At 43.5% G+C, this 26,754-nt stretch overlaps 2 long non-coding RNA genes across 2 annotated transcripts in view; one reads left to right on the top strand and one right to left on the bottom strand.

Annotated features, from left to right (window-relative positions):
• Positions 1-26,754, top strand: part of LOC135396559 (uncharacterized) — a 95,013-nt gene that overhangs the window by 12,157 nt on the left and 56,102 nt on the right. The gene's annotated exons all lie outside the window — the stretch shown is intronic.
• On the bottom strand, positions 13,558-14,057 carry LOC135397875 (uncharacterized). Its single transcript, XR_010423825.1, has 2 exons — positions 13,858-14,057; positions 13,558-13,779 (listed from the first exon to the last, which is right to left on the bottom strand). It is a non-coding gene; the product is annotated as an uncharacterized LOC135397875 (long non-coding RNA).

Below are 26,754 nucleotides of genomic sequence, written 5' to 3'. Positions count from 1 at the left end.
TTGCAGGAGTGTTTCAGAGTGTCTTTTTCTTGGATATGGACCGAAACTAAACCTCACTAGGGTGGAAATATTTGTATCATTGGAAAGAAATATCGGCAAAGGCCTCGGAGATGGGCACAGCAGCGAAATGTAAGAGGTGTGTGGGGAAAGCATTGAGCAAATGAGGTGAAATTGGTTTCTGGAAAACTTCGAAGTGTCTATTTATAGGCAATGGACCTAAACTGCACCCCATTGGGGTGGAAATATTTTTAACATTGGAAAGAAATATTGGCAAGCGCCTCGGAGATGAGCCTTCCAGCGAAATGTAAGAGTTTGGTAGGGAAAGCATTGAGCAAATGAGGTGAAATTGGTTTCTGGAAAACTACAGAGTGTCTATTTATAGGCTATGGACCTAAACTGCATCCCATTGGGTTGGATATATTTTTAACATTGGAAAGAAATATCGGCAAGTGCCTCGGAGATGGGTACTGCAGCGAAACGTAAGAGGTGTGTGGGGACAGCACTGAGCAAATGTGGTGCGTGAAATTGGTTTCTGGAAAACTGCAGAGTGTTTATTTATAGGACATGGAGCTAAACTGGATCCCATTGGGTTGGATATATTTCTAACATCGGAAGGAAACACAGGTAAGTGCTTGAGAAATGGGTCATTCAGCGAAATGCATGGACAGCATGGTGGGTCATGAAATGATTGAAGTGATATGAAACTGATTTCTAGAAGGGTTTAGAATGTCTATTTATAGAATATGAACTTATCTTAAATATGTGTAAGGTAGAAATATTTGTAAAATTGGAAAGGTGGTGAGGAGCTGATGGTTCGGAGGCGTGATGCACCCTGGAAAGTGCAAGCTGAGAGGTGAAATGAATGAGTAAACGACGTGAAATTTGTTTCTGGAATGCAGGATAATGTCTAGTTATAGGATATGCACTTAGCTTGAGTACGGGTGGAGTATGAATATTTTTAACATTGGAAAGAAACATCGACATGTGCATAAAAAATGGGCCATTCAGTGAAATGCACGAGACGCGGCATGAAAGAACAGAGCAAATGAGGTGAAATCGATTTCTGGATTTTCTCAGGGCTTTTTTTTTACAGTATATGGACTTAAATTGAATCTTAGTGAGGTAGAAATATTTTTCACATCGGAAAGAAATTTCGCAAAGTGCTCCAGAAACGACGAGCGTTTTCAAAACATGGCCATTTAGTGAATAAAAAATGTAATGAATGAGGTATAACCAGTGTGTAGATTGCTTCAGGTTGTCTATTTATAGGATATTGACTTAAATTAAATCTCGGTGAGGTAGAAATATTTTCAACACTGGAAAGAAACATCGGCAAGTGCTGTGTAATGGGGATCGCAGCAAAATGTGCGAGTTGAGTGATGAAAGCATTGAGGAAATGAAGTGAAAGTGATTTCTGAAAGGCCTCAGAATGTCTATTTAAGAATGGTGACCAAAATTGAATCTAAGTGGGGTAGAAATATTTTTAACATTGGAAAGAAACATAGGCAAAACTTTAGAAATGGGTCCTGCAGAAAAATGCATGACGGGGATGACGAAAGCATTGCGCAAATGAGGTGAAATTGGTTTCTGGGGACATCCGAGTGCGTATTTGAAGGATATAGAGACTTGAATTGAATCTCAGTGGGGTAGAGAAATTTTTAAGATTGGAAAGAAACATCGGCAAGTGCTTGAAGAATGGTACGTGCAGTGAAATGCATGAGGTCAGGGAATAAAGCTTTGAGGAAATGAGGTGAAATTGATTTCTGGAAGGCTTGAGAATATCTACTTGTAGGATAAGCACTTACCTTGGCCTGAGTGGGGTAGAAATATTTTTGGTAGAAATTTCGCACTTAAGACTGCTTAAGACAGGAGCAGTATTTCCAAAATGTGGCTATTATGTGAATAAAAAATGGAGTGAATGAGATGAAATTGATTTCTGGATTGCTTCAGGGTTTCTACTTATCAAACCTGAACTTATCTTGAGCCTAAGGGAGGTAGAGATATTTTTAACATTTCAAAGAAATGGGCAAGTGCTCCGAAAATGAGCCGTGCAGAGAAATTAGTGGGGTGAGTGTTGAAAGGATTCAGGAAATTAGGTGAAATTGATCTCTGGAATGCATCGAATGTCTATTTATAGAATATGACTTACCTTGAATGTGTGTGAGGTAGAAATATTTTTAACTTCGGAAAGAAACATCAGCAGGTGGTTCGGAGGTCGTGCCCTGGAATGTGTAAGTTGAGTGGTAAAGCAATGAATATATGACATGAAATTTGCTTCTGGAATGCTTCAAAATGTCTATTTAGAGCATATGAATTTATCTTGACCGTGAGATAGGTAGAAACATTTTGAACACTGGAAAGAAAGATTGGCAAGTTCTTTGGAAATGATCTGTGCAGCTAAATGTGTGAGTGATGAAAGAATTGTGGAAATAAAGAGAAACTGATATTTGGAATGCTTCAGAATGTCTGCTTACAGGATATGGAATTCGATTGAATTGACTATTGAATATCAGACTTATCAGTGGTGAGAAACGGAAAGAAACTTCACAAACTTCTGCAGACACGAGCTGGATTTTCAAAATGTGGTCATTATGTGAATAAAAAATGAAGTAAGATGAAATGAAATTCATTTCTAGGGGAAGGCATGACGTGTAGTTGTAAGCTATATAAATATGGTTGATCTGAGTGGGGGAGAAATATTTTTAACGTACGCAAAACATTCCACTGACATCTTGGCAGGTGGAGTGCAGGACGAAGCGTGTCATTTCTGCACATAAGAAATTGACCAATTGGCATTAAATGCATTTCATTAATTTCTAGAGCACAGCTTGATTTCTAGTTATAGGCTCTATATATATTTAGTCTGAGTAGAGAAGAAATGTTTTTAAAACATGCAATAATTTTCGGCTGACGGCTTGGATGGAATGTAGGACAAAACATGTAATTTCTGGAAATAAAGAATTGAACAAATGACATGAAATTCATTTCTAGAGCAGGGCATGATTTCTATTTACAGAAAATACAAATATATTTAGTCTGAGTGGGGGAGTAAAATCTCTAAGGTTGGCAGGAATCATCGGCAAGTGGCTAGGAGATGCGTCGTGTCGTTAAGTGTGGGAATTGAGTAATGAAAAAAATTGAGGAAAGGAGGTGAAACTGATTTCTGGAATATACCACAATGTCTACTTCTTTAGCAGAGTTATACTATGGCTGGATTAAAAAACGTTCTTCTGGGCTCTACATTGAAATGCGAAGAAATGCTTCCGCCAAGAGGTGTGTCGCGTGAAGTAGTTCATTAGTCAAATTAAATGAGTTCAATTTCTGAAGTGGTCTTGGTAATGTATTTAGGGATAGCTATACTTACTCTGCAAATGTAGCCGTGGATTCCTCCTTCTGAAACGTGAAGTAAAAGGAATCCTAATAAAACAGCGGGTATATGAAGAGAAGTAGATGTATTTAGACGAGGAATGCACTGATCAATTGAAATTTGGCGTCGGTGTGTTCCATGACATGAGGAATCCCGGACAAAAGCTCACGGACAAACGCTCACCCTCACAGCGTTGAAGCCGGACAAAAGCTCACCACATTTGCAACGGCGTTTTCTCACCGTACGATATATTGGTTGATTGTATTATGAATTATTAATAGTGCCGGAATGAGAATAAAATTTTGCTGCACATCCACAGAAATATAGTATTATAGCGAATGATGATACGGCATGGGTCGGCGAAAAGCGCGTAGTCCAAACGCGAATTACATATTATGGGCTAGTCGCTTGCGTGTTAGACTAGCGTGCGGGCACGAACTGAAAGACAAAATGTGCATGTTTCAATGACGAGGAATTTTTTAGCCATCTAAAATTTGAACCAAACAATTAGCCTTTATAACGACAGCTTTTAAGTTGTAAAATTCAAATGCAGCTCGTAAGTTTGCCTTTTTGAGCTTCTTTATTATGCCCTGTAACTGCCCATTTAACACAAATGAGAACTATCTTGTGTTATTCATTGCGCCGGCCCGCCGCGTGGAGAGTGGGAGGCGATCCCTTTCGCCAGCTGTGCCGTCTCGGGTTTTTCCCGGGTTTTCCTCAGACGCTCTCAGACCAATGTCGGCGACACCGCTCCCTCTGAAGTCGGCCCATGACGCACTTGTCCCCTACAGGAGCAGAAGTATCACACTGGCTGACTTCAAGATGAAAACCGAACAAACAACGCCTGCGAAGCTTGGAACAACGGCTTCGCAAAGCTAGTCGGACAATCTCACCCACGCATTTGAAAGTTAATTGAATGCTTACAAGACGATCGGGCTGTTGCCGACACAACACCGCTCCAAGCAACTATCGGAAATCCTCCAGCTAAGAGGGTGAGGCGAGAGACCGTCCGCCTGCAATCTCCTTAGCCACCTGGAAGCGGTGGGAAGCCGCATCCGCCTCTGAAGCGTAAAAAAAGATAACAAATAAAATAATAAACGTAATACACAGTTCTGCTGTTTCAGTTTTTTCAGGAAAACCTCAATTGAAGAGTAGTTTATCAATTTATATTATTGATCATTCATAATACGAGTACAATCGCAAAATATATATCGCACAGGGGATCCGGACGAAATGTCCCCGGACAAATGGTCCCCAGATGCCGTCCGGTTGCACAGCCGTTGATACCTAAAATGTGACAAATGTTATTCATGCTATCGTGTGCAGGGTTGATTGATTTAAATCAGCCAGATTTAAATCACCGATTTTAATCGCGATTTAAGTCATGAATATTAATCAAGATTTAAATCACCTCCCTTATGTTATGTTTGAATTCGAATAGTAAATTAAAACTGGAGACGCTGGGGAAGATGAGACTGAGCCTGGAAATGAACCACAGCCTGAAATATATTATACTTTAGTGACTTTTAGCGCAAACAGCGTCACGTGACCCCTTGAGTGGCTCTCCGGCACACTGGCAAACAATTTGGTTAGACATGGCGGGTGGTCATTCCACGAGCGTAGAACTTTTCCAGTTATTTCTTTTTCCTATTACTATTCGGTGTAATTCATAATATATAGTTTTCAAATAGATCTCCATTTGCATTAGCTAGTAACTGTTAGCCGCACTGTTAGAAGTCTAGACTCCCTTCTTTGTATGTGCTCAAAAAGTGATTTTGCTATTACGAGGTGGCACACGGAAGCCATGAGATGAAGATCTGTCTTAGAAGACAAAAATCAACTCAGTGATTTAATCAATATTCATCATATTTAAATGAAAAAAATCTAAATAATTTGATTTTTTAATCCGCCGAACAAGAACGCAGTTGAGGACTGGCAGACGGCTGAGTGATGGCAGCTGGGGACATTTTGTCCGGGGCCTTTTCGGGGGACATTTTGTCCGGGGACGTTTCGTCCGGGGACATTTCGTCCTACACCCATCGCACAGGGAGAAAATGCCGTTGCAAATGTGGTGAGCTTTTGTCCGGCTTCGACGCTGAATGGGTGAGCTTCTGTCCGGTGAGCTTTTGTCTGCGCCCCCAATCGAATGGGATGTCGGCTTGCTATTCCAAAAATACATAAATAAATAAATAAATAAATAAAATTAAGAAATAGGAGATAAATGAAACGGACGCGACGGAACAGCACGTTAGTTAGTTGATTATTAGGTTAGTAAAAGTTCGGTGTTTGCATTTTCATGTTCAGGTTAGTCTTAGTGGGCTTTGGCATTTTCCGCGCAGAAATAGCCAGATAACATTTATTTACAGTACCGTATTTTCCTGTGTATAACGCGCACTCGTGTATTACGCGCACCCCTAAAAATGAGCCGAATTTGAAAAAAACGCGTAAACTTAAACTTGTATAACGCGCACCGGTGCATAACGCGCGCCTCAATGTTGCTACAAGCTTCTGTACTGCCACCAGTATACAGAATAAACCAAGGCGGTGTATAATATATGCATACGCAGAAATGGCCAGATAACATTTATTTACAGTAGTTTATTTTTCAACGGGGACTTCGATCACGTTATTTCGACCAATTTTTCGAGACCGGTTCCCTGGATTTTCCATCTTTCGACAATCCTTGCTAGTTGCACGTTGGATGACCCAAAACCTGTACCCGTCGGTCTTTGCACGGCGCACAAAGAGAGGCCTTCTAAGAAAGATAAGGAAAAGCTCCGGGTCACTGGGGATTCTCCGCTGAACTAGTGTCTACGCTGAACGAAAGGTCTGGTACCCTGTGAAAACCAAGGAGTGTCTAAAAATATAGTACTGAAGTTTCCGGGTAATAATCAGAGCGTTATGAGACGGAAATCGTGCTCCGAGACCTCGTCGCGCGTCAAGTTCCTTTCATTTTATATTGTACATTTATACATAAAGATGGAGTTCAAGGAGTTATTCCGAAATCCTAAGCTGTTTGGAGAAGGCGTTTGATCGAAGACCGCTTGGTCGCAAGCCGTTCGGTCGAAAGCCGGTTGATCGAAGCCGTCTGTTCGAAAGACGTTTTTTCGAAGGGAGTTCGACGCTCGCAGCGTGTCCTTAGCACCTCTTTTTCTGTAACTTTTGATTCGAACATACGGAGCATGAGGCAATCAGTGTATTCTCCTTTTTTGTTTGTTTCTTGCTTTTTTGTTTTTTGCAGCTAAAGAGGAGAGACCACGGGTCATTTGCAGAAAGGTTTTATTGGTCATTCACGAACAGCATAGCCTTCTGGCTTTTTACTCTCTCCCACCCGAAAGGAAATAAAATTGAATAAAATTGAATTGAATTGAATAGAACAATGCGGAAGTATCCGTAGCTGTAGGACACATACCGAAGAAAATGTCTTCAAGTTAGGAGCAGCCAATAGTCTGTGCTTCTTCTGGGCACCTTTTTCATTGCTGGGATCCGAAATGGGATAGTGATATGTGCACGAAAGGCACTCGAACTATAAATGCTAAGAAGGAAATTTCGATATAGTATAAAATACAGATATTGTATAACAGCCATATAAAACTTTAGATCAATCTTGTTTATAGTATGCATCTGCTCCAGACGAAGCAATAAAAAACTCAATCAAACGACCGCTGCCGTTTCGATCAAACGGTGTTCGATCAAATGACTTTCGACCAAATGTCCCGCGTTCGATCAAACGGCTTTCGTTCTCGCGTAGACGATTTCTCCGGGGGCATTTTTCTCTGGGGACATTTTTTCCGGGGATGAAAATCTGGCATCTCGGGCGAGCTTTGATTATATGAAACGACTTCTCCGTGATCATTCCTTCATTTGGCAACTAGCGCTCATATTCATCTCTGGAAACCCCAATTTTGTAATTGCATCTGTGTTGCCCTTCAAGAATAGTGATTTTCCTAAAATACGCATAAATTTGGCTCACATGGTGTCCAGTTCTTCAGCTTTTCCACGACCGAATTTCACGTTTTCAAGTTTAGATTGAATTAACTGAGACCTCAGCGTCCAACACAAGGAAATCTGGAGTAAAAATTTACGCTTCAGAAATTATTCTAAAAAAAAGAAAAGAAGGCATATATTATCTTGTCCCACATAATAAGGCGGCCGAACTGTACTTTTTTGCCACACTCAAACAAGAACCTGTTATGTTGTCAGGTGACCATAGTTATTATTTTTCTACAATGTGTCCTTTTATTTTTTTGTCGAATCGTTCCTCTTGGCGTTCAGGAAAAAAAAAAGAGTGTGTTGGGAATATCGCGACTCCCGCTGCAAGGCCTTGCCGCTCGACCTTCCCATATCTTTTTTGGTTGGTTTCCGTGTGTCGACCCCAAGCCTTTATCGCCCTTCACCTCCTTCGTACGGTTTTGCAAACTCGTACACCAGAAGAAAGGGAGTCCCCTGTCACTGGGGTTGTCGACTGACATCATTTTCAGAATTTTCGCCGTCTTCACGGCGCGGCCATTTAGAGCGACCGTGGCGCCATCGTGCGAGTATTTCCTGCAGGGACTGCGGGCGCTTCGGTTCAGTCCATTCGCGAAGCTGTGCGTTCGGGACATGGATCGTTGTTCGTGCGCACCGTTGCCCTGACAGAAGCATAAGTGTATATTTTTATGCATATGAGTTGCGTTTCATCAGACTTAGAAATAAAACAGAGAAAAAACCGAAGTCAGCAAAGGGTGTGGCATCTAGTAAACTTCAGCGATAGCGCAGGCGCTACATGCATTTCCTAGCTTGTCGAACCATACATCGAACATAGTTATGTTCTCTATATGTATGTTTCTTCTATGTACATGTGGTGTATAGTCTCAACGCAAAGCTTTTGCAGTGTGGCGCGAAAGACTATAACATTGCGGGTAGTATTCAATGGACTTTACAGAATTAAATAAGTACACGTGTGAAGCAAGGACCCCACACTCAAACAGTAATATCAACTGCATCATTATTTCCCATAGTCGTTAATAGTTCATGGTACAACAGGTTGTTAGCTCATAATGCCCCATACTTCGATTTTTTATGACGCTCTTCGCTGGAAAACAGCCCGCAGACCGACTGGCAGAAAAGGTTACACTGACAAAAACGCTCAGCGGTAAAGGAAAAAAGTTTCTTATCACTAATCCGCAATATGGAATTTAAAACGCATGCTAGCTCTGTTACGTTGCATGAACAAGATTTTCATAATTTCATTTTCCGGGCTGCTTATTCAAACTTGTTTATGCTGTGCACTACTAGGAATTTCGTAGTTTGCGATGAACGCCGGGAAGTTAGCTGTCGATCCTCAGTTAAAATTTCCTTGAACTTTAAACAACAACTATTACGGTAAGCTTAATTAGTTAAGGCATTGACTGCTGTGTACATATTTTGCATTGAAATGTGTAATGAATCAATCTTCGGACTTAAAATAACGGTTTTCCGGATGCGGCAAAATGAACGCGTTATTATACACCACAATTTCCGTTTGGGTGACTACGTAAAACAGTGTGCATCAACATGACAGCGGTTCGAATTCCAGACGCCTCTCAAGCGCTGTGAGGACAGTGTGCAGCTGGTGTACATGCAATGCAATAGCCCTTTCGCCTTCATTCGTATTACAAATCCCGTGCATTTTGCTTGCGTTTGTTCTTCGTAAAATTAACCACAGAACAGTGTCATCCAGAAAAATATATGCTGTTGATTCAGAATAATCCAGGCCGTACGAAAATGCCACAAACCAACACCGCGCCTAGAGTGAACTTGCATTCCGACAGCTTCACACGCAGTCCACGCGCCGAACGCGCTCGCAGGTGGCGCGCTGTGTCGAGAGTACGGGGAGTGTCTGGTTCGCGCTGGTTCGTAGCTAAAATTCTGGTCTATAAGGTGAAAGAAAAAGAAGGGAGAACATGGAGGAAAGGAGCCTTCCAAATATGTTACTGAAGTTTTCGAGTAATAATAAGAAGTCTGTTCTACGACGGAAATTTTGAAAAGTCTTTTGCACAACGCCTTGTAAATGAATTCAGATATTTGATAATGCTTACTTACCAGAAATATACATATCAAAATGTCATTTTTGCATGAATAATAGAGTTATTATCAAGCTAAATTGCATGTTGTAAAAACATTTTTGGGACCCCTCATATAGGACCCCGGTTAGCGAATGCTGCCCTGTTGTGCATTTCTCACACACAAAATATAAACTTTCTCGCAGGCAATGCTATGTACCTCGTATCTTTAATGAGCTCCCCTTCGACAGTTTTTCTTTGGAATCGAAGTACAAACTAAAAAAAGCGTTACGGCAACTTTATCATAGGATGTAGTACCTTTATATGTTCATGTACTGTCAAACTGTATGGCGGCAACCGCATGGAGCACTTTTGCCAACTGAATGCCAGCAGAACTTGAAAGGAACGGTGACCTACTAAGCGAACAATAGACGACGGACCGATAAGCCGGTTTCTGCCAAGGATAGATATTTAGTCTGAGGAGAGGAAGTGACACCACACGACGGAACCGTGTGTGCCAATGAAAACACGCTTCACAGGAAATGCCACAAGCACGTGACAAAGTCACCTGTGACCATGCCTGTGACCGCTTTCTTTTTCTTTTTTTCTTTCGTGCTTTGCCCTCTTCGTCATGTCTCCTAGAAGGGCACGCAGATGGCCCGTCGCGCGGACTTCGACGTGGATATATTAATATCGGAGGTTTCTAGGAGACCACTTTTTTGGAACGTCAGACTTGTTCAGTATAAGGACATCAACTTAAAATATATCCTTTGGCAGGAGGTGGCAAGGTGTGTGCAAGGCGAAGGTGAATAAATGAAACATCAAAATATTATTTGTGGCACATGGCAAATCGGAAATGTGTGAGGAGAAAACGGTAACAAAAATGCAGTCTGATATTTCTTTAGTGAGCATTGCTAGAAACACTCATAAGCCAACATTCTCTTCGTACGTATCTCAAAACTTCTTGTAAACACCTGACTTCTAGATGTTATTAGCACCGTACTTTTTAAAGAACCGCTAAAATATCATTTATGTTACTAAACAATGCGTACAGCAGATTACTACAATAAGCATTGCCACATCGCGTGCAAAAAGCGGTGGTAAACGCGAGGCCGACGCTTCACCATGACAACCTCAACGTGGACATTCTGCTCCGTGCGGTTCATAGCTTCGATAGCGTTCCGTTCACGCTGAGTTGGCGCTCCGTTGGTTCGATTCAGTTGGCAAAAGTTGCTCCATGCGGTTGCCGCCTATGCCGCTGACTGCTTCAGGCCCAGTGCCACAAGCTTTTCCGCTTAGACGGGCCTGTTTTATTATATTTGTAGTTTGCTTTCTTGAGTAAAATTATTATTATTATTATTTATTATTATTATGTAAGCGAGTGCAGAAAAAAAAAGGAATACCGTTTCGAGCAGATTTCCCAGACTGGCATTGTAAGCGCTGTGTGTAGGCAAAACGGTCCCGGAAAAAATGGTCCCGGAAAAAACGGTCCCGGAAGAAAGGGTCCCGGAAGAAAGGGTCCCACTGGCAAAGGGCGGAAAAAAATGTCCCGCAGGCATGGAATGGTTTTGCCATTGCTTGTGCACAAAATCACATCTTTGGTGTGACAGATGATGCTCCTCAGACAGAGATAGTTATTATGTTTTGTGAATACGGTGTTTTATTTGCTTTTTTTTTTTGCTTTGAATTGCCCAGTTGTAGGACCTGACTGCCCCGCTTGACTAAAATTCCTGCCCCAAAGTCGGCAATAACTCGATCGGTAGCTGGCTTCGGGTAATAGCTTCGGTTGGCGCTTACACTTGACGTCATTCTCTTTTCCGGCTTTGGCCGGAGTTCTTAGACCTAGGTCAGTGAACGTTTTGTCTGTGTAACCTACTCTAGCCTAAGCATGGTACTGATGTAAAGCTTTATGTCCTTCGGTTAGCGCTTAGGCGGCAACCGCATGGAGCAACTTTTGCCAACTGAATCGGGCCAACGGAGCGCCAACTCAGCGTGAACGGAACGGTATCGAAGCTATGCAACCGCATGGAGCAGAATGTCCACGTTGAGGTTGTCATGGTGAAGCGTCGGCCTAGCGTTTACCACCGCTTGTTGCACGCGATGTGGCAATGCTTACTGTAGTAAACTGCTGTACGCATTGTTTCGTAACATAAATGATATTTTCGCGGTTCTTGAAAAAATACGGTGCTAATAACAACTAGAAACCAGGTGTTTACAAGAAATTTTGAGATACGAAGAGAATGTTGGCTTATGAGTTTTTCTAGCAATGCTCACTAAAGAAATATCAGACTGCATTTTTGTTACCGTTATCTCCTCACACATTTCCGATTTGTCATGTGCCACAAATAATATTTTGATGTTTCATTTAATCACCTTCGCCTTGCACACACCTTGCCACCTCCTGCCAAAGGATATATTTTAAGTTGATGTCCTTATACTGAACAAGTTTGACGTTCCAAAGGGGTGGCCTCCTTGAAACCTCCGATATTAATATATCCACATCGAAGTCCGCGCGACGGGTCATCTGCGTGCCCTTCTAGGAGGCAGGGCGAATAGGGCGAAGCCCGAAAGAGAGAGAGAGAAAAAAAAAAAAAGAAGAAGAAGCGGTCACAGGCATGGTCACAGGTGACTTTATCACGTGCTTGTGGCATTTCCTGTGAAGTTTTCAATGTGTTTTCATTGGCGCACACTGTTCCGTCGGGTGGCGTCACTTCCTCTCCTCAGACTAAATATCTGTCCTTGGCAGAAACTGGCTCATCGGTCCGTCGTCTATTGTTCGCTTAGTAGGTCACCGTTCCTTTCAAGTTCTGCTGCCATTCAGTTGGCAAAAGTGGAGGCCCGTTGCGCTCAAGTTTGCCCGGCGACGCGAGCGCCAATCGGGACCCAAGCGGGAGCGGGAGCAGTGACTGGTCCGCACAGCCAGGCAGCCAAGCATGTATCGTGGTTAAATATGCCGCCTTTCAGATTGCCAACGCACGGCAAGCCACAACACAAGTCGGGCACACAGTATTGTTGTGTCGTTGACTACCATAACAGATTCCAAAACGTCAAAAAATAAGGTTTTATCGCTTCCTCGGAAACCCTTGGGAGACAGAAAGGCGGAAAGGGTTAATTGCGTCTACCGTAAAAACGCCGCGAAGTTTCCGCTCTGCATTCCACCTGGAGATAATGTAGAGTTATACCCAAACAACTTGCGGTAGAAATTTACTTGGATATATTATTATTATTATTATATTGGATTATTATTATTATTATATCACAAAGTTTGCCAAACAGTTAGTACTTTATATGCAAATTAGAGGGAAATATGAAAGGCTTACTGTGGGCATCGACTCCCGCCGGTTCTTCTTCTTACTGCTATGTTCGAGCGTCTTCGTGCAGTGTGATGTTTACTTAAATAAAAGCAATGACCTTACTTACTTACGTTCTTCAAGAGACCCGCTATGATTGATTGATTGATTGATGTGTTTAATGGCACAAAGGCAACAAAGGCCATAGAGCGCCAAAACCATGGTGAGCGTGTCGGAGATGATTATGGGAAAGATGATGTGAGAGAGTGTGTGTGGTAGTTAAAATCTATCTACAGGTATGAGCGATGAGATTGACGAGGATAAGAGAGAGAAGAGGATGACGACAACAAGCAAGCTAGTGTGACAATGTGTGACAAAAGTGTGACAATGAGATATTTACATGAGTTCAGTGATATTGAATAAAAGCGGAGCAATGCTTATCATCTACATCTGACTAAGAAACCCACATGTGGTCAGAAATTTAATGACGTTATCAAACGGCACAAGAGGAGTGTCACCCAGTAGAAGGGCTGGGTGGAGTGGGACATGGTATCTGTAGAATGCGGTGAAATACTGAAGCTACCCCCTGGCATTTTTGTTGGAATGCTATAATGGAACACCGTGCGTGTCCCTCTCATGACCTTTAGGAGATCAAATAGATTCTCCGTTTGCTCTCCCGTTACTACATTGTCGAAAATGCCGTTCAGAACCTCTTTACAGTTCCACTGTAAGGCTCCCCTCTGTTCAGACTCAAGAACCTCAGCGAGTGGACAAACTATGTCTGGGTACGCGTGAATGATATCACCAGGCGGTTTTCTTTTTGCAGCGGGAGACATTTGGTTGATATACCTACATTACACAAACAAGGAGAAATATATCAGATGCAAGCTGTTTATTACCAAGAGCAATAAAGCATTGTTTTGAGGCAACGTACTAGGTACACGGTACAATACTGGTTGATGAAACATATAAAATGCTGAAGAATAACAGAATAGCCAACGATCAACGATGCAGCAGGGTACAGCAGCAGCATTCAGTAGAGAAAGATCATTGGCAAATGATCAACGATGCAGCAGAGATGACTGTAGCCTCATCAGCTCTAAAAATACAATATGAAAGGTCTGCACCCGAGCTCCTGCCTAAAGGAAAGCACATTGTCCACATTATACATACGTACTCGGAAATAAGTCGGCGATACCCTTTGTCATGTCACGCCTGCGGCTTTGAGCTTGGCTTGCCTCTCTTTTCTTGTTGCCCGTACATGTGGCGTCTTCTTCCTTGTTCAGGTAGCAGCAGACTGCTGCCGCGTGCTTACATTTTCCCGCAATTCCCGGTTTACAGGTACACGACGCAACATAAACTGTCACGAGCACTTGGACACCTGTGATGGAGAGGTACCGAAATTAAGTTAAATCAGCTTTCAGTGCGGGTAAAATGTGCATTCAATGTCTTTCTGATCAGGTATATCATTTTGATGTACAGTTAACAAATATTACGTACGATCACGCCGACTCACCTCAAACCGGACGCTATAAACCACGCTGTCCTTTACTTCTTCCGAAATGCATTAACGACGATTTCGTTACCGTCCGATGCTTGGTCGACGCCGAAAACATTGACTAGTAACTTGCCCAATCGTCAATGACCTCCAGCTTTTCAAACCCACGCAAGATGCGATACATTGCTTGCTTGCGCCAGAGCGAAACCCGCGAAACCGAAACACTCTTGTGCGGACCATTGTTTCGATTTGCTTCCACATGCGGCGCTGTCGTCCGCTGATCGCAACGCCGCCTGGCCGAGAGCTACAGGCCCATGCGGTTGCCGCCTTACACTTGACGTTATTCTCTTTTCCGGCTTTGGGCGGAGTTCTTTTTGTCTGTGTAATCTACTCTATCCTAGGCGTGGTCAGGAGGAGGCCTCGAATAAAAGTATGCGGGTTATACCAGTGGGGCGGGGGGTATATGTTTACTGAAAAAAAAACAAACTAATAATGATAACTACAAGGAAAGGTCAGCCAGGTGCGAAGCCGGTTCGCTACTCCTTAAACACAGAAAAGAACACGGGAGTGACAATCAAAAACTTGTTTCAGCACTAGTTCATAGACTGTTCATGCACGGTATGCACGAATGTACTAATAGTATTCAGAAGAACGTGCGGGAGAAAGAAAATAACGGCTAATCAAACTCAAACTCTCAAACTCAACGGCTGGGTCCGGTACCATTTTTTCCTGTCTTACTATAGCAGTGTGACATGTAATTGCCAGCTGTTTTTGTTCTTGACTAAATCCAAGCGTATTTGTGCACTAATGTCATCTGTCCCGCACCGATCGAGTTACTGCCAACTTTGGGGTAGCAATTTTAATCAAGCGGGGTAGTCATGTGCTACTACTGCGCAATTCACTACGGAATTTATAATTTGTAATGTATTGAATGTCTAAATAAAGCACTTATCTATCTAAAAATTCAAAGCAAAAAAATAAAGAGGAAAATAATACACAGAGTTCACAAAATATAATACATATATCACCTTCACACCAATGATGTGTGTTTAAGCGATGGCAAAGCTATATCGCCTGCCTGCGGGACCATTTTTTCCGCCTTTTGCCAGTGGGACCCTTCTTTCCGGGACCCTTTCTTCCGGGACCCTTTTTTCCGGGACCATTTTTTCCGGGACCGTTTTTTCCGGGACCGTTATTTCCGGATCCCGTAAGTATGCACTAGTAAAACAATACGAAGAGCAACTAAAAATTCCGCAATCAGTCAGTACAGGCGGTAGTGACTTGTGAAAACAATAATTGTAGCATGAATATATAAGAACAAAAAAATAAAAATAAAGTACTCATATAGCAATAGGAGACAAGCAAAAAGACGTGAATGTCTCGAATCGAACTGCGGACCTTTCGTGGCAAAGTCCGACACTTTACCACTCGACAAACAACGCAGAGGGCGCAGGCCGCCTTAAACTCGCGATGTCAACCATGCACAATGGGGATTATTTCGGGAGTCGGAAGCGAACGGTGTGATAAGGACGGCGAGCGTGGCGCCATCTAGAATCGGGAAAATCGTGAATCGGAGTTGCTCCCCGACTGGTATGGCCTCTTAAAGGGGCACTGAAGAGCTCCAGGAATATTCTCCAGTTATTATGCTCTATGAAAGAACGTGGCTCACGATATCCAATTATGAAATTCATTTACTTCTAGCGAGCGCCTTTACCATGAAACAATGCCATTCAAAGAGCATAATCCGCGTAAGTCTCTCCTTCCTACCCGGAGAGCACCTACGTCACACGTCTCGCACGTGTAGCAAAGCTGCATTCCAGTCACTGGAGATGGGGGAGATTTCGGGCTCCTAGCCAATGACGGGCCTCGTTGACACAAACAGCAGCGTGCGGGGAGAACCGGTTGTGAGAACACCGCTGTGACCTCGCGGAGCAATACAGCGCTGAAAACATAATGCGCACATGAAATGGAATATTGTGGGCTTTTGGTAGCATTTGATCTGGCTACCTTGGGTTTGACAAGTGCAAATATGTTTAGAATTGACCTCACTACCCAATATTAAAACAAAACCGGTGTATAGGCGCCCCGCATTTTGAATGGTTGATGGTGCGCGACGTCAAAATGACGTGTCGCTATTGTCGCCAGGGCATCGCAGGGCGGGGCATGAGCGCGAAAGAGTGCAGTGAATATTCGGTTGGTTTGGAGCCATTATTTACTTTTTTGCGACAAAAATTTTTGCTAAACATCACTGTAGGAAACGAATCACACTGCATTACAAAAAAGTGCACCTTGCATACCTGTTTATTGCCCCTTTAATGCTGGAGCCATCCCACAACACCACACCTGCTCTGAGGCAACGCAAAACTAAGAGCGCGAGCGCGCCAAGGTCAGCCCACCTCCCCTGCTCTTTGTTATTGATCCAAGTGCAGCTCCGCCCAAACGACCGAGACCCCGACTCCAAAGCCTGAACATAACGGTGATCTGCAAACTCCCCTGTTCTTCCCACCTACCAGCAGCAAGGTCACACCTACAACTGAAAACTTCACGCCACTACCATTAAGCTCAGATTATCACAGGGCACGAGAACAGGTACGCTGAAAATGGGGTACCATATTCATGTCTAGTCATGCATACTTGCAATGCTTACTTCTATGGGCAGTTGTATGCACCCATCCAACCACCCACGACTAATGTCAACCCCACACCCTAAACCGCAGATTTCGACTTGATTTTCAAACTTCAACTTGAGATTTCAAACCCATCGCAGGGTCTTCAAATTCAATATCTCATCTTCGCACATAAGTCAACATCAAACTCAGCATCAAATCATTGCCCGTCACTCAACATTACTGTGACCATCACATCATTGCTCATAATTAAACATAAAATTCAAATTCACATCACATCATTACCCATCATTCAACATCAAACTCAACATCACATCACATCATTGCCCATCATTACACATTAAACTCAACATCACATAACATCATTGCCCTGGCCACTCAACATCACATCATTCTGAGTGATGGGATGGTGAATGATGTCGGTGATGGACATCATGAGTGAATTCGTCGACCTATGAGTGGAAGTGGTGACACAAGAAAATTTGTCTCTTGTCGAGGAGGAAGTGCTGAGCGACAGGCGTCTGAAGGTGAAGGAAATCTCAGAAAGGCTGAGGTTTTCCAAAACAACCGTTTTTCGCATCATCGGCGAGGGCCTTCACATGAAAAAGGTCAGTGCGAGATGGGTGCCACGACTTCTCTCGTCAGTTCAAAAGCAACAGCGCGTCGTCTGTGCCAAAGAGTTTTTGGAGCTCTGTCAAGAGAACGAAGAAGAAATATTGAAGCCAATTGTCACAGGGGATGAGACTACGGTGCTCTACTACGATCCCCTTTCGAAAAAGGAGTCGAATGCGCAAACCAGGAGAAGCACCCCCAAGAAAAGCCAAGGTCACACAATCCACAAAGAAGATCATTGCAAAAATATTTTGGGTTTTGGGAATGTCACGGGATCCTCCTCATCGACTTCAAAGAGAGGAACACCACAGTGAATGCGACTTATTATGCTTCACTCCTGCACCGACTGCGAGACGCCATCAAGGAAAAGAGGCGCGGCAGGTTGAGTCGAGGTGTGCGGTTGCTCCAGGACAATGCCCCTGTCCACACGACTTCTGTTGCCAAGGCTGCACTGAAGGAGTGCGGCTTCGAAGAAATCCACCACCCACCCTACAGTCCAGACTTGGCACCGAGTGACTACTTCCTGTTCTCAAACTTGAAGAGGGATCTCAGAGGACGGAGATTTCAAAACGATAGTGAGGTGCAAGAGGCAGTTTTCCAGCATTTTGCGGACAAAACTTCGAACTATTTTTTCAAGGGTATAAGAATGCTGGTTGAAAGGTGTCAAAAAGTGCATCGAAGTTAAGGGTGACTATGTCGAAAAGTGATAGACTTGTTTCGTCTCTATGACTATTAAAAGTTGGTCGGGCCGGAAACTTATGGAACCACCCTCGTACTCCTTGAAAATTCGAAAAGCTGCAATATCTACGGGCTACAGATGACACAAATTAAATACGTATGTTATAGACTTGATTGCTCCTGCTCTAGTACATATTTAGAATTCATCCCTCCAAACAAGAACTTTTCCCGCAGAGTTGAAAAAACTAAGGTCTCAGTTATCTATAAAAGTGGGGATAAGGTGATAAAGATGACCTATCAAATCATTGAATTCAATTCAGTCTATTGGTGCTTAAAAATCCCTGTAGAGGGCGTTACATGGGTGGAGTGGGGAAAATCATTAAAAATTGGGCTGTTCGGTGTAGCAATGTAGCTGTGCCTGTGTGTTGTATAGTCTTTTGACTTGCTCCCCGGCACGGGGGTTTTTATTGCTTTCAAAGTAAAGTATGGAGTGGGGAATAACAGGCGTAAGAACAATATACACAGTGGCTAACTAATAACAAGATAAACAAGATGCAAAAAACACAATATATAAGACGATGGTTGATATTGTGAGTTACTTTTGATTAGCCATGTAGTCATAGCAACTATGGAATCGGGGAAGCTAGAAGGGTCAATAATGGTACCAACATTAAGTGGAAGGTTATTCAATTCAATGAGTGTTTTAGGAAAAAAATGAATTTGCGAAAGAAGACTTGCTGTACTTATGATGCGCTACTTTAATTTGTGATCAATGCAGGGTGAAATCCGATTAGATGAATTGATGTAGTATGATACGAGGGCAGGAGTGTCGTAGAACTTGTGAAAGAGTGATAATCTGGAGATCCTTCCGCGTAAAGATAGACCTTCTAGGTCAATTTTTTGCTTTAGAGAAGAGATTCTAGCGTATGGCGAGTAGTTGTTAATGATGAATCTGGCAGCACAGATTTGGATGGCTTCAAGTTGATTGGTAAGAATGGTCGTTGGGGGCTCCCACTCAGCTGAAGCGTATTCCAACTGGGGCGGACTAATGTTAGGTAAGCTAGACGCTTAACTATAGGAGGAGTGGGGAAGAGATGGCATTTACCCTAGAGTGCGATTGGCTTTGCTTGCTATGTAATCTACATGGGTTGACCATCAGAGGTTATGATTAAGGTGAACGCTGAGATATTTCTACGACGTGGAGGATGGTATAACACTTCTACCTAATGTGTACGAATGGGTCGCTACTGGCTGGTTTCTGCAAAATGGTACGTAGCAGCACTTGTCGGTATTAACTGACATTTGCAAATTACTACATCAATTTTCGATTAACGTAACATCGTTCTGGAGAATTAGTTGGTGTTCAGGGGGCGAAGCTTGGCAGTATAATACGCAGTCGTCCGTGAAAAGACGTATGGATGACGGAATACCCTGAGGCAGATCATTAATGAATAATAGAAAAGGACCCAGTACAGTACCTTGTGGAACACCGGATGTTACGGGATGGAACTCTGAGTAAACTCCGTATAAATACAAACTGGGACCTGGGGTGAGTTTAGGAAGGCGGAGATCCATGCTAACGACAGAGTCAATGTTCAGGTGGTGCAGTTTATATATTAGCTTACCGTATGGAACGTGATCGAATGCCCACTAGAAGTCGATACATATTACGGCTGTTAGGAAATGCTTATCGACATTAGCATGAATGTCATGGGTTAGGGAGACGAGTTTCGTCTCACATGCAAAGCGTTTGCGAAAGCCATGTTGACAAGGGGAAATTATGGAATTGGCATCAAGAAAGGTGATTTGATTAGAGAAAATAATGTGTTCCATAATTTTTTATGGAATGCTTGTTAGTGATATGGGACAGAAATTGCTAGCGCTGTGCCTGTCAGGTTTCTTGTGTATTGGAATGATTTTGCTGAGGCGCTAATCTTCTGTCACGTTTGCGATGTTTAAGGACTGCTGGAGGATAGGAGAGAGATGAGATACCGAAATGAGAGTCGTACCCTTTAAGATTTTGGAGTTCATAGTATCGAAGCCGCATGAAAAAATGCTTGGGAGCGAGTCGATGAGTTTTGAAATGCCGCTTTCGGATATTTCAACTGAATTCATGGAGGGACATGAGACATTTGAGTATTCGAGTATGTTGCTTAGGTCCTCAACTATAAACGAATTTGCAAAAGTCTGGCTAAGTACTTCTGGGCATTCTTCAGGTGGAACGAGTTCCCTGTTACTGACGAGCGATAATATGAAATTCCTAGAGTTCGATGGATGTATGGTAGACAAAAATTATTTAGGACCTTTGAAGAGAAGACTGGGTATATTATATAAAAAAACTTTCTTTTAGCATTCTTTATTCCTTTTTTGTAGGTCAAAGCGCAGTACAGTACAGTGCCCACAACTCAGCGATGTTCCAATCTTTGGCGCATATGAATAATTTCTTTTTCTTGTTCATTAACGACTTAATGGTATTGCTGTACCATATGTTGCATGGGAAGAAGTAAAGATGCTTAAAGAAGGTACATATTTCTCGACAAGATTGGAGAGCAGCGATTTAAAAGAAAGCCAGTTTTCATCCGCGAAATTGGATGATATGTTTGATAAAAATGACTCAAGTAATGATGAGAGGGCACGATTTATGGCCGTGAAATTTGCTCTGTCGTATACCTTGGTGTTTTTTTGTTTTTTTTAAATAGTGTCATGTTTTATAATACAACTACGTGTAAATGTGCGAACTCGAGCACTTCGACCCGAAGACAAAACAAAAGCACGGCGCCAATCCGCTACGTGATTCAGACGAGGCCAGAGCCCCCAAACACCTGACCGATGTTTACATAAGCCAATACCGTGTCCAAGAGGAGAGGCAATCGGCAAATAAAGATGCTCACGAGCAGTCGTGCATTTTCGAACTAGACAAACGAGAGAGAAATTGTCTATATACGTAAACTAATCTGAATAACGATATGATCACTTATTCCTGCATTGATGTGAGACAATAAAGTAAGTATATCAGGAGCAGATGACAAAAGCAAGACCTTGTATGTTTATGGTATTCTCAGTTACACGTGTGGGTGCAGATACAATTTGGTGAAGGTGAAAATATAAACACAGGTTAAGAAAATCTGTAGCAATGGTACAACCACCGGATAGTACAGATAGCATGTTCCAATCGACACCAGTGATGTTGAAGTTTCCCGCAAGTATAATGCTATCGTTAGGGAACCGAACGTTAATATCACACATTACAGTAGCAACTCTTGTGCAATGTCACTAAAATAATCCGGCAGTCGATAGCACATAGCCAGAAAAAAGAGAGAACAGCCACATTGTATACAAACCCAAACAATTTCAAGAACAAAATCCGGTACAAAATGGGAGACAAGATGTTTTTTTTTTACATTTTTACACCAATAAGGACACCCCCGCCTCTTCTTGCCGCTCTGTCCTTATGACAGTAAGTGAAGTTTGTGACAGTAGGTATGGTATCGGAATTCAACTGCATTTCTGTCAGTACGAAAACATCACATTTAGATGAGGAGTCAAAATAATAGAAATGGTCCTGTTTATTCCTTACACTTTGAACATTTGTGTAAGGTACAGAGGGAAGAGGGGGCGCGGCCGTGAGACATGTACTAGGAACAGCTAGCAATTTACTAAAACATTAAATGAGCTTCGAGTGTTGGGAATGATACATACACCTTCCCTTCGGCATACAATTTATCGAATCTTACCTTAAAGGGATGGTCTCGTACCCCCTGCCCCTCTCATAAAGTGTATCATTCGATTGCCCTTTGTTGAAAATGGAATACCGCAAATTTGCCCGACAAAGCACAAAGCATTGGTCTGCAATCTTTATCAATTTAATTCGGTTATTTAATAACCGTGACGGTTATTAAATAACCGAATTAAATTGATAAAGATTGCAGACCATGACGCGGTCTCTGTTGGCAACAACTCGAACTGCTACGTTGCCCTGCGGGAAAGTCCGTGACAGAATACAGACGTCGTCTGCTTTTGCGCGAGCCACTGCACCTGCGTGAGCAGACGACTTTCAGAAGTGACTGGGGACCGCGACAACTCTTGTACATGTTCTTTCAGTTCTCGGGCGAAAAACGCACATTCTAAGAAGTGGCCCACATGGTGGTTTAGAACAACTAGGTTAACCTTCAGAGACAAGTTAAAAGTCGCAGAACAATTCCCACTCACAATCACATATCTGAAGTCGCAGCCATCTGCGCGCGCGGTCGCATTACAGCTCCGACCAAAAATATGTTACGCGCGCTTCCATTACACTCCCCGTTGCACACTGATCGTGTTTCGAAATAAAGTGTCGCTGACGACGTACATGGAGAAGGAGTGCATGTTTATTTAAAAAACGCATTAAATACTCGGGGAAAGAAAACACGTGACTTAGCTTATGCGTATCCGATTATGTGCCACATTATCGGAGACCCAACAGTCAATGCACGGGCTACATTCTCTCGGAGATATATGTCTGAGTTAGAGTCAACTCTAGTCTGAGTGTCCCCATTTTGAGAGCAAGGGGATTATTCAACGCAAGGTCCTTCTGCAGATTCCGATTGCCATGGCAACTGCGACGTACCCGCAGGGCGACGTCATGCGTGACGTTGCATGAGAGTGAAGCGCATGTTTCGTCGTCTGCTATTACGGCACGTTTCGACAAATTCCTCGAAAACGACTTGGTTATTCTGAATGAAACTTTGACGGTTGTATGTGTACAGTACTCGTGAAGATAGTAGTACCAAAGTTTCGGAATCGCCCGGGCTGTACGAGACCGTCCCTTTAAAAGGCTTCGATTGTGCCTTGGCAAATCCTTCAAGGCGCTTTCATGCGGTACGAACTTCAAGTGTCTAATCTCCACTTACGAAGTACAGATTATTTTTAAACGAGTGCCCATGATGCAGGATCTCCTCTTTTTTTCTGAACGACAAAAATTTCACTATGATTGGGCGTATCCTACCGGAATTATAGCTGCTTAGTCGGTGCGCGTGCTCGATGTCCTCCGGTCTGATAATCTTGCCAAGCTTCTCATTGCATGGTCTGGTAATACGTGTTTCGGATAGTGCACAGCGTTCGTTAGAGTCGTCATCAACCCCGTAAAGGACCAGGCTGGACCATCGCATTCTATTTTCCAAATCGTCAGTCTGCTGCCTGAGAAGATCAACTTTCGAACGGATTGTTTCAGAAGCTTTCTCAAATCTGATGACTGACTCTTCAAACTTTCCAAATAATTCCAGACTTCCTTCAATAGACTGAACCTTGGTAGATAGAACGGCTACTTTATTCTCGGTTGCTTTCAGATCACTATTGACGTCTTTTATGTCATTTAATATCAATGATTGGTCAGCCTCGAGGCGCACTAGGGACGCCATAAGCTGAGCAATCTGCTCATCAGTGAAACAAGCTGGGTTTGGTTCGATGTCACCTGATTGGAGTAGCAACAACTTTGCAAAGTCAAACATATCACAAAATAATGCATGTAGCACTGTGGCAGCTGTGGAGAAAGAGGCAAACCAGTCGAAACGAAACGAAGACTCCTTTACAAAAATAACTCAGTCATAATTGCCAACGTGTCTACCCATCAAAGCAACATTCCTTCCTACCCAAAACAGCATCAGTAGAAGACGAAGTACAGTTCATCACAATTTTCACTTCGTTGTCTTCGCAGTCCTTTCTACTACTTTAAAGCTAGGAAAAGAGAAAAAAAAAGAGCAAGAAAGAAAAAGTTCGCAACACACTCCCCCCCGATGAGCTTAGCTCATTTCCAAGGGGTATAAAAGCTGCACGGGTCGTCGCAACTCGGACCCATCGGCCAATTTGACAGTACATGCACGAGTGTTCCCATCACGACCAGGGAAAATTGCCTTAACGGTTCCCAACTTCCAAAAGTATTTGAGGCGTCGCTCATCGTGCACTACCACTACGTCCCCTTCCTTTACTGTATTCCCCTTCTTCTGTGGAAATTTGTATACAGAACGTAAATCAGAAAGATAAGCATCGGTCCACTTCTTCCAAAAAATGTTGGTCAGATGCTGGTGATACTTTCTTCTGCGTCGGTATTCGGACCCACTGTAGGTAGCAACAGAGGCCGTCGGTGCTGACGAGTAAGGCAAACAGGTCAGCCGCTTTCCAATCAAAAAATGGGCAGGGGTTAGCACACTGTCATTGTCGTCCGCATCCGCATAGGTAATTGGTCGCAAATTAATCACTGCTTCAGCTTCTGTCAAAAGTGTAGCTAGTTCTTCCGAGGTAAGTGAGGCTCGTCCTAAAGTTCTGCGCAATACTGCTTTGACCCCTCCGAGCATTCGTTCCCACCAGCCTCCCCACCAAGCTGCTCGCTCGATAATGAATTTCCAGCGGATGCGGTGGGAGGCTGCGTGGTCTTGTATTTGTGGTTGAGCGGCCACTTCCGAGAAACCTTGCAGTTCTTTGGATGCTCGCTTGAAGCTCGCAGCATTATCCGAATATATCACTTCGGGAATCCCCCTGCGGGCGATGAAACGGCGCAATGCACGTAAAAAGGACCAAGTGGAGATATTTTGAACCAGTTCCAGGTGCACTGCCCTAGTTATCGCGCACGTGAAAAGTGCTATATACACCTTCACATTTCCAGCCTTTTCTTTTGCGTACAGTGGCCCGGCAAAATCAACACCGACGATGCCAAATGGACTTGTTTTACAGACACGATCTTTAGGAAGTGGAGCAACCGGCGCGGACAACGGCTTTAAACGAAGTCTTTGACAACGTCCACATCGATGAACGATCCCCTTGGTCAACGATCGTGCTCGTAGTATCCGGTAATGCTCTCGCAGTTCCACAAGCATGGCGTTTACTCCGCTGTGTAGGAGACGAAGGAGGGTTTCCATTGCCAGTAAATATACGAAGCGATGGTTATGTGGCAAAAGGATCGAGTGTTTCCGATCTTCTTCTAGATCGGTTTCTTGCAGGCGTCCTTGAAGGCGTAGCACAGACTCGTCATCGAGGTATGGATGCAACTGCTGTATTCGAGAGGAAGCTGGAATATCTTCTTTACGTTGAAGAATTGAGATTTCTTCCTCGAACGCTGAATTTTGTACTACTTTGACCCAGAACAACTCTGCATGGTGTATCTCCTCCGCCGTAAGTGCAGTCGTTGATACCCCGTTACGTCCGCGAGAATTATTTATGAACCGCTGGACTCATGCAGTGATCCGAAGTACTTTAGATAACTTACTGAAGCATTCAAGGTCAAGGATAGGCGACACCGAGTTGACAACGAATACGTTAGCAGTGCATGGCATTCTTTCCTTGAGAGCGGCTTCGTCCTCTGATTCTCCAAGTAAGTCAGGCCAGCATGTCGTATCCTCAGAGAGCCATGGCGGGCCTCTCCACCATAGATCGGATGACGCCAGCTTCTTTACGGATATCCCGCGTGTTAATAAGTCTGCGGGACTGTCAGCACAATGCCTCCACAAACGGGTGTCGCTGCTGGACTGAATTTCTTGCACCCGATTTGCAACAAAAGTCTTCCAGTCCCTACTGGAACGCTTAATCCAGGTTAGAACTATCGATGAATCACTCCACATGCGATACTCAAAGTGGAAAGCGAATACCCTCTGGAGGTAGGTCAGCACTCTGATTCCAATCACAGCAGCCATGAGTTCCAGCCGGGGTAATGTTAACTCCTTCAAGGGTGAGACCCGTGCCTTAGAGCAAATGATTCTAGCTGTAGAATCACCTTTGTCATTCACCCAGCGTAAGTAGGCTGCACAACCGTAAGCACGTTTGCTCGCGTCGCAGAACACGTGAACTTGACAGTAACTTCCTCCTGGGGTGGAAATGCAACGTGGTACCTCCACATCCGATATACTCGAAATCTGTTGACACCAGCTCTCCCAGACGTCGATGAAGGCCTCTGGTATCTTCTCGTCCCAATCCACTTCATGTTTCCACAGATCTTATAATAGTGTCTTCGCTCCTATGGTGAATGGATTCAGCAGTCCCAGAGGGTCAAAAATCCTTGCAAGAGTTTGTAGCACCGCTGTCTTTGTTTGGCCGTTTTTTGAAACAGAACTTAGGATGCCCTCGATGTCGACTGCTAGACAATCGTCCTGTGTGTTCCACACTATTCCGAGGACCTTTATTTTGGAATTGAATGGCTGGGTAGGGGCGCTTACCCCGTCTTGTTGGAACTTTTCTCGTAGCTCTGAAGAATTTGACCACCATTACCTCAACTCCATTTTCGCACTGCTCAAGATAATTCTTGCTTCGTTGTATAGCTGTAAAGCGTCCACAGCAGAATCGGCTCCGAAAAGAAGATCATCCACGTAAAAGGACTTCATCATAATTTCTGCAGTCCGTTTGAAACGCTGCCCCGTATTGGCAAAATGATGATTGAGAGTGGCAGAAAGCAGGAACGCACTAGCGGTGCTACCAAACGGCACTCTGATCATGCGCCATTCCACAACATTTCCTGTGGTAGCTGAGTGCGGTGAAATTTCGTCGAACCATAGGAAACAGAGTGAGTCTCTATCCTCTTCTTTAACTACTATCTGTAAATAAGCTTTCTGAATATCTCCGGTCATTCCTACGGACTTCATCCGGAAGCGTACGAGAACGTCTAGAAGATCTGGGTGCAGCTTACGACCCTTTTCTA

This window comes from Ornithodoros turicata, chromosome 6 (genome assembly GCF_037126465.1).
Source record: "Ornithodoros turicata isolate Travis chromosome 6, ASM3712646v1, whole genome shotgun sequence".
Classification (NCBI taxonomy): domain Eukaryota; kingdom Metazoa; phylum Arthropoda; class Arachnida; order Ixodida; family Argasidae; genus Ornithodoros; species Ornithodoros turicata.
This window is presented reverse-complemented; position numbering and strand designations above follow the sequence as displayed.